The sequence below is a fragment of the Lissotriton helveticus genome, chromosome 1_1, assembly GCF_964261635.1.
Source record: "Lissotriton helveticus chromosome 1_1, aLisHel1.1, whole genome shotgun sequence".
Classification (NCBI taxonomy): domain Eukaryota; kingdom Metazoa; phylum Chordata; class Amphibia; order Caudata; family Salamandridae; genus Lissotriton; species Lissotriton helveticus.
This window is the reverse complement of record NC_136057.1, coordinates 115445761-115453701: the sequence shown is the minus strand read 5'-3', so window position 1 is coordinate 115453701 and position 7941 is coordinate 115445761. Positions and strand designations below refer to the sequence as shown.

At 47.8% G+C, this 7941-nt stretch overlaps 1 protein-coding gene across 1 annotated transcript in view; it reads left to right on the top strand.

Annotated features, from left to right (window-relative positions):
* Positions 1-3205: 3205 nt before the first annotated feature.
* LOC144759390 (uncharacterized) overlaps positions 3206-7941 on the top strand; it is a 577744-nt gene continuing 573008 nt past the window's right edge. The window contains exon 1 of the mRNA XM_078646483.1: positions 3206-3373. The gene's annotated coding sequence lies outside the window, so the exon portion shown is untranslated. The remainder of the gene's footprint in view (positions 3374-7941) is intronic.

Genomic DNA, 7941 nt, shown 5'->3' with positions numbered 1-7941 from the left:
ACTTGTGTTAATAAATCTGTACTGATGCTGGCATCAGATTTATTAGAACATGCACACAGAGGGCACTTTAGAGGTGCCCCCCCTGTACCCCTACCAGTTTCGTAGTCAGTTGGCTGACTGTTATCTTCCAGCCTGTCACCACAGACAGATTTCTGGCCCCCTACCAGGTAGAGCCTGCGCTGTCAGAGAAGAATGCCTGCTCGTCAGTAGGCGTTATCACCAACTCTAGCAGGATGGCAAGCAATTTAGAATGTTAAGACCATTGGTTTGAAAGCCTCTGCCATCTTTGAATTGCAACCCCAGCTTCCCCCAGACCTGGGGAACGCCACCCTCTTGCCCTAGGGCCTGTTTGGCATCCCTGTGGTGGGAAATGAGTTAGTCAGGAGGCGTGTTGCACCCAGAAGCTAGTCACACCCCTTAGGCAGGCTCCATGAACTGAACAGCCAGAGAAGGGTTTCACCATCTTGTTTTGGTGAAATAGGGTCTTCTGGGTCAGGAATATGCCCACTCCTCACTGGAAGCGGTCATGTAGTGGGTGTAGTTACCCTAGGAGTAGGTAACCCATTGGCTTTCACTTTGTACTTCCCTAAACGCCCCTAAATTTAGTAATTAGGGGTCTCCTCAACACTGGATCCTACTTCCTGGGAACTGAAGAAGGACAAAGAAGAGACGACACCGCGAGACAAAGGACCTGCACAGAAACTGGCGAAACTCTGCCTTGCTGCTTGCTCCTTAAGAATTGCAAAGACCTGACTCGCATCCGCCCCAAAACTTGGAGGGCTGCCCAGCACTTCGACAACCAGCTATCATCTCATGGCATCTGCAGGCACCAACCGTATCTATAGGTTTCACCATGTTGCTGGCCATCGTGCCCACCGAGAGAGCATCACTTCAGGAGGCGGTCTTTGTGTCTCAGGGAGGTCAGGTTCATCTCTCAACTGAGTTTTGAGATGCTAGACCCTCCAGGAGCTCTCCCTGCACCAATACCCTGCTCTCCAGGGCACTTGCACCATCCAAGGCGTCTTTTGTGTCCTGCCCAAACACCACTGACTTGGAAGCCTTCCTGCACATCGAGGGACATCAGGAGAGAGGAGACCCATGACCAAAGTGGCCCTGTTGTTTTGTTTTCCTTCCCTCTGCAAATCTATCAACAACCATGAGAGCCTTGAATACCAATGACCAGCCTGCCAAGTCCCTCTGCACCCGAGCTCTGTGACTTCTGACTGTGTCCCCTTGGTCTAGGACCACACGATCTGAGCCCTCCTTCACGTTCACCTGGACTTGCCCCCAAGTCCCTCCTTGCAGCCCTTGCAGTGTAGTGCTTGAGGCCGCCATCCCGACCAGAACCTCTGCACCCAGACACTCTTGGGCAGGTAAAACTAAACTGCTGGTGGTACTTTGGCCCTCAGCCCGAGCACCTTAAGTCCCAAAGGGTACCTCAGAACTCTGCCTCCAAATACCTGTTTGCTATCTTTTCCAAAAAGGTCCATCAACTCGGAGTCTATCAGACTCATCTCCTCAGGTGAGAAGATCAGAGGTCTCAGACATACCACCTGGGTTGGGGATCCATAGAACTCTAGGTGGTAGATAGAACCCATGGGTCTGAGGTGATTTTCCTCTAATTTTGAGCAAACCATAGGATTCTCCCCCCTAGGTTTCGAGGGAGAGAAAGAAAGAATATTGTTTACCGATAAAGTCTCCTGGTGCACTGGTGTGTAGAGGCAGGCACTCACTGTGAGATGAGAGCTTATATATGTGCTTCAGAGAGCTCACGTTTTTGAGATTCTCAAGAGACAAAATAAACTATCCTATTGATGACCTTACAGGAAGTGCCTTTGATAATGTCAGAGGAAGAGACATTGGCGAAATTATAGGAATGATGAGTACACAGGTAACATCCAAATCATTATTACAGGCATCCAAATTAACATTACACAGAATGTATAATCTGTGCAGCCATCAAGGTGAAATATTGAAAATGTAGTGTTATCAAAATGTAGGAGAGTGGGTTTTCTGAACTCTCTGAAGTGAATAGTGTCTCCCTCTTTATTTGTAAACGGCTACTCTGCACACAGTAGAAGTGTGAGCAAAGTCACATATGGAGTACTAGTCCCCCTCCCGTCTCCCAATTATAAGATTTAGCTAGGTGTGAGTGAGACTTCAGCACAACCTCTAAATGTGTGAGTGTCACTCATGATGAGTGAGACTTGAAGGCTCTGATGTGTGTGTGTGTGTTGGATCTGATGTCACTGCAGAGGCAACAAATGCAACTTGCCTGCCAGTTCTACGAAGCCCCCCTGCACCCGCACATCAATGGTGCGTGGACGAGGAGTGTCTTATGATAGGAGAGAGGGGTACCACCTGGCGGGTCTTTTAGCGGCATGGCCTGTATTTTAATGTTCCGGGGAGTACAAAAGTAGGAAGATTAGTTAAAGCTGGTATGTTTTCCTCTAATCAGTGCAAACTTAAAATATCAAATATAAGCAGAAATCACTTTAAAATGTGATCTAGAGCTGCCTTAATGAATCATGACTGATAGTTAAAGTAAACAAAGACAGCAAAGCCATTTTTAAAATCAATACAAATACTTTTATACAAAGTCTTATTGAAAAATAATATCCGGGCCGTTGCAAAATCTTAAAACATGACCAAAGGTGGTACCTCTAATAAGAGCCTGTATGAAGGAGTCTGGCATTAGTTAGTTCTTGAATACCCTCTCATCCTCAGACCCGGCACCGTTCACTCACTGCCATGACACCATCCACTGAGGGAGAAATCTGTGAGACTCAAACCTGATTGTTCTGTTTTATGAATTTATTGAGACTGCAATCTACTTCTTTCTTTATTTTATAAGTGAACCTCTGAAGGGAGGGAGTGAGCAGGTAAACAATGCAGAGAAATGCAAAACTTAATTTGGAATGCTGTTTGAATATACACAGCCCTAACAAATATAAAGAATTACCCACAGAAACAGGGAAATTAGAAAAACGCTGTCCAGTTTAATTCTGGCAGCTAACATTGTCATATATTTAATGAAATAGACTGTCATTTACAATTGACTAGAGGCGGCGGTTCCGTCAGCTGCCACCAGAGGGCGCTCCTCGCCTGCTGATAAAACCACCTGAGCTGCACATTGTATGAAAGAGAAAGGTTTCCTCTTCCAGGTCAGCGGCGGCAGAGACAGCACCAGCAGCGTGCTGACATCACTTCCGGCCTCTCCTGTTGTGTCCAGCCTGCAGCAGAGGAGGAAGGAGCCCTGTCTGTCTGTGCAGTTACCATCATCTTCAGACCCCCCCCTCAGACCCCAGATCTGACCCCCGGCCCCCCAGGAGGAGGAGAGAGCCTGGACACGCCTGCACAGGTCTCTGCTCAGGTAGGAGATTGTCAGCCCCTTCTGCTGTGTTTGTAGAAATAGACTGAATAATCCTGGAGGGAATCTCTGCAGGAGCCGGGCTGAGCTGGGCCCTTCTATCCGGGGCCCCTGGGGCTGAGCTGGGCCCTTCTATCCGGGGGCCCCTGGGGCTGAGCTGGGCTCTTCTATCCGGGGGCCCTGGGGCTGAGCTGGGCCCTTCTATCCGGGGACCCCTGGGGCTGAGCTGGGCCCTTCTATCCGGGGGCCCCTGGGGCTGAGCTGGGGTCTTCTATCCGGGGGGCCCCTGGGGCTGAGCTGGGCCCTTCTACCCGGGGGCCCCTGGGGCTGAGCTGGGCTCTTCTATCCGGGGGCCCTGGGGCTGAGCTGGGCCCTTCTATCCAGGCCCCTGGGGCTGAGCTGGGCTCTTCTATCCACGGGCCCCAGTGGCTGAGCTGGGCTCTTCTATCCAGGGGCCCCTGGGGCTGAGCTGGGCTCTTCTATCCGGGGGGCCCTGGGGCTGAGCTGGGCCCTTCTCTCCGGGCCCCTGGGGCTGAGCTGGGCTCTTCTATCCGGGGGCCCTGGGGTTGAGCTGGGCCCTTCTATCGGGGTCCCTGGGGCTGAGCTGGGCTCTTCTATCCACGGGCCCCGGGGGCTGAGCTGGGCTCTTCTATCCAGGGGCCCTGGGGGCTGAGCTGGGCTCTTCTATCCAGGGGCCCTGGGGGCTGACCTGGGCTCTTCTATCCGGGGGGCCCTTGGGGCTGAGCTGGGCTCTTCAATCCGGGGCCCCTGGGCCTGAGCTGGGCTCTTCTATCCGGGGGCCCTGGGGCTGAGCTGGGCCCTTCTATCCGGGCCCCTGGGGCTGAGCTGGGCTCTTCTATCCACGGGCCCCGGGGGCTGAGCTGGGCTCTTCTATCCAGGGGCCCTGGGGGCTGAGCTCGGCTCTTCTATCCAGGGGCCCTGGGGGCTGAGCTGGGCTCTTCTATCCAGGGGCCCTGGGGGCTGACCTGGGCTCTTCTATCCGGGGGGCCCTTGGGGCTGAGCTGGGCTCCTCAATCCGGGGCCCCTGGGCCTGAGCAGGGTTCTTCTATCCGGGAGCCCGGAGGGGGGCTGTGCTCTTCTATCGGGGAGCGCCTGGGGGCTTTACTCCCAACTCTGGGGGTGTTTGTGGGCATCATTTGTGTTAAAAAGGGGATCTGTGTGCACTGCATCATACTGCACTGTGAGTAATTTGTGCACTACATTGTATCTATCTTACTACACTGTAAGGTATCTTTGTCACTGCACTGCATCTTATGGAACTATGAAAAATCACTGCGAGGAGCTCGACTGAGCCCGGCTCATCTATCTGGGGACGTTTTGGGGGGAGGCGAGAGGGGGTGTTCCTTCTTTCCCTGGTGGTTTTGGTGGTCATCATTTTTTTTAAGGGGGAATCTATGCACTGCATCTTGAGGAAAGCTAGTGTGCACACTACTGCTTTTTATTATACTGTGAGGGGGGTTTAAAATAAAAGAGGAAATCTATGCAGACTCCTCTGCCTTTGACTAGTCTGTGCAGGGTCTTTAGAGCCCATTTGTGGTCTGCAAACGGAATCACTTTGACAGCACTTTTACAGCAGCTCGAGGGGCGTTTACAAAAGAGAAACTCTGGGCGCGCTGCACCGCTCTTTACTCTTCAGTGTGATAAATCTGTCCATACTGCACTTCCTTCTACTACACTTAGGGGCACACAGCGCAGCACAGCAAGTCACCTAGCTGTGCTGCCTGATAGGGAAGGGCAGGAATGCGCTGTATCTAACATTCTACAGTGCCGTCTTGTCTTTTCCCTGTGCTGGCGCACAATGTGCTCCTAGCTCCTAAGCAGGCACCCGTGCACCACATGTGCGTTGTAAACCGGATTGTTTTTGTGCAAGAAGGAGCACCTTCTTGCACAAAAGCAATCCCCTGAGGCATTTTCCTCTTTCCATGTGTGCTGCGGAATCCAGCACACATAGAACGCAAGGAACAAGGAGGTATACACATTAGAGGGGAGTCAAGCTATGTACAAGCGTGCGCATCAAATGGACACAGCAGGCTCATACCTTTGGTGATACCCGGTTACACCCTCGCTTAAAATGAAATTTGCACTACACAATTCCTCCTCTATCTTATCATTATTGTAGTAAACATCACAGAAGAACTCACTAACTCGCACCACGCATGATCAGCACATTTAGTGGCAACATATTCATAGTAAATATAGGACAGGCACACTAGTTAGGCGACATTATGATTTTTTTCTCGTATTATGTTTTGACGCAACTTTATACAGTGACATATGTCGACAAATTTGGAAGTGAATCAGTGTCGTTGTTCAATATCTGTAATGTAGAACATAATGTCTCGCCCCCCATCTAACGGGCACAAAAATGCAAATGGGGATGTACTATAATATATATTTTAATACTTTGTATTTACAGCTGTATGTTGATTTGGGCAAAAAATGAATAAAGATTATAAAAAAAATAGGTTGGATGGTTGGGGAGTGTTGGTCTTCAGGGCCATAACCGGTCTGGGGAGGGTGGGCTATGTACGCCTCCCCTCTTCTAATTATGAAGCTAATTATCCCCCAGGATCTGGTCCACCTAGGCGGCAATATAAAAAACAAGCCGGCCTCTCATTTCAGCTCCTTCCTGGAAAGGTTCAAGGTGATCTGTCAAGCGGGGGCCCAGAAAAATAGGGGGTCCCAAAATTCAAACTCCCCTTGCATTTTCCATAGACTTCTTTAAACAAGGCTGTAGCAAACACTGCTGAACAGCATTGCTTCAAATTTGTCCGAAAGCTGGATTTTGATCCACAGATTTAGCTTTTTGTGATTTGTTGTAAATTTGATCAGTAGTTTTTGAGAAATGAAGTGCCAAAAACCATTGTATATTTAGGCAGATCATGTCTAGATGTGCTCTGATTGGCCAAATTAAGAGGCAGAAGTCAATCGTGATTGGTTGGTTTCAAACTGAACAATATGTTTTGGCAGCCTTTACCAGACTCAGGGACAAAATCCATGAGTATGTAAATAAATAAATAAATAATTTAAGTGGGCAGAGTGGGCACACCCGAAAGTAACCCATACCCCTTTATTGGCTGGCCACAACGTGGACGACATGCAGTGGCAGCCGTTACAGGGCTCTTGGACATGGATCCCATTGAAATAAAAGGATGATAACAGTTACAATATAAATCATTTGTTGATGGTACTTTACAAATTGTAGGAATTGTGGTGTGTTCTAACCTGGTTTTAACCTGCGAAAAATGCTGACCCTCTTCTGGTATTTAATAAATCATGTTTGAGAGAAAACAGTTTTCTTATGATTTTCTCACAGGGGTTATAGAAGGTGCTCCAAAAGCTAAAATGAGAGCATATTTCCTGTAAATCCACACTGTCTTTCTCAGCCATGTGAGAATAAAGTCTGATATTCTCAGTAAATCATGTACTTCCAACCATAGCAGCGACTGTCAGCTGATTCCCATGTCTTGTACTGCAGCTTCCCAGAGTGTGCTAAAGAACAACTAGAGCGCTAACAGTCTTACTTATGACAAAAGTGTGGCACACCTGAAGACATCTTGATTGCATCAAACTGGTAAAACATTTAATTTAAAAAGGAACAAAAAGAGGCAGTTAATTTTGTCATAGAAATTATGATTTGTGCTGTAGAAAGCAAAATTAGCAAACGTTTTAAATGAGATCTCAAATATCGTCTTATATTTCATTAATACTGTTTGACATGCAGACTGAAACATGCGCTTTCAACACCAGCAGTAGACTACCAGTTAACTCCCTGGTGATCAGCAGCTTTACCACAGTGTTCTAATGAGCAACTAGAATACGGAAATTCTGAAAATATTCCAAAAGTATGGCACAGCTGAACTTCATCTTGATGGAATTGAAGTGGAAAGCTGAAAGCAGTTTCTACTGAGGATACTGCAGTAAATTAAAACTTTGAGAGCTAACAATAAGGAAAGTTTAGATTCTAAGTACACAGAGGTGACAATTATGCATATCTTTTGTTACTTTATTAATCCAGCACCCTTTAAAGAACATCTTAATAAAGAACAGCATTAACTATATTTCCCATGAACCACCAGGGAAAGTGTCTCTATAACAACTATTGTCCAATCACATACCAGTCCTTTGTGTGTATATATAACTGTGACATCCCTTCCTGTCCCTCTTCTTCTCTGGAGGAAGTTAACCCTTACTGCATGCTCTACTGGAGTTTCTGATTCTTACCTACATAATAGAAAGGTGACCCACGTTATCCTGTTCTTTGCAATGACTTCTCACACCAACAGTTGAATCTTTGCATGCATTTATCCATTATCAATTTTGCAGCTTACGGCTATGAATGATAAACATTAGACCAAGGTGAAATTACTTTTCCAAAATCAATTAAACCATTGATTAGCATTAATTACTGTCAAACAAATCATCTTAGGTAGGGCAAGGAGCTCTCTCCTTGATGTCTACATGTGCGATAATCCCCTCCTCCGTGTCCTTAATCGAATCAACTTTCCTTCTTGTTAGCTAGGAAATATTTCTTTCTATGTCCCAACCGG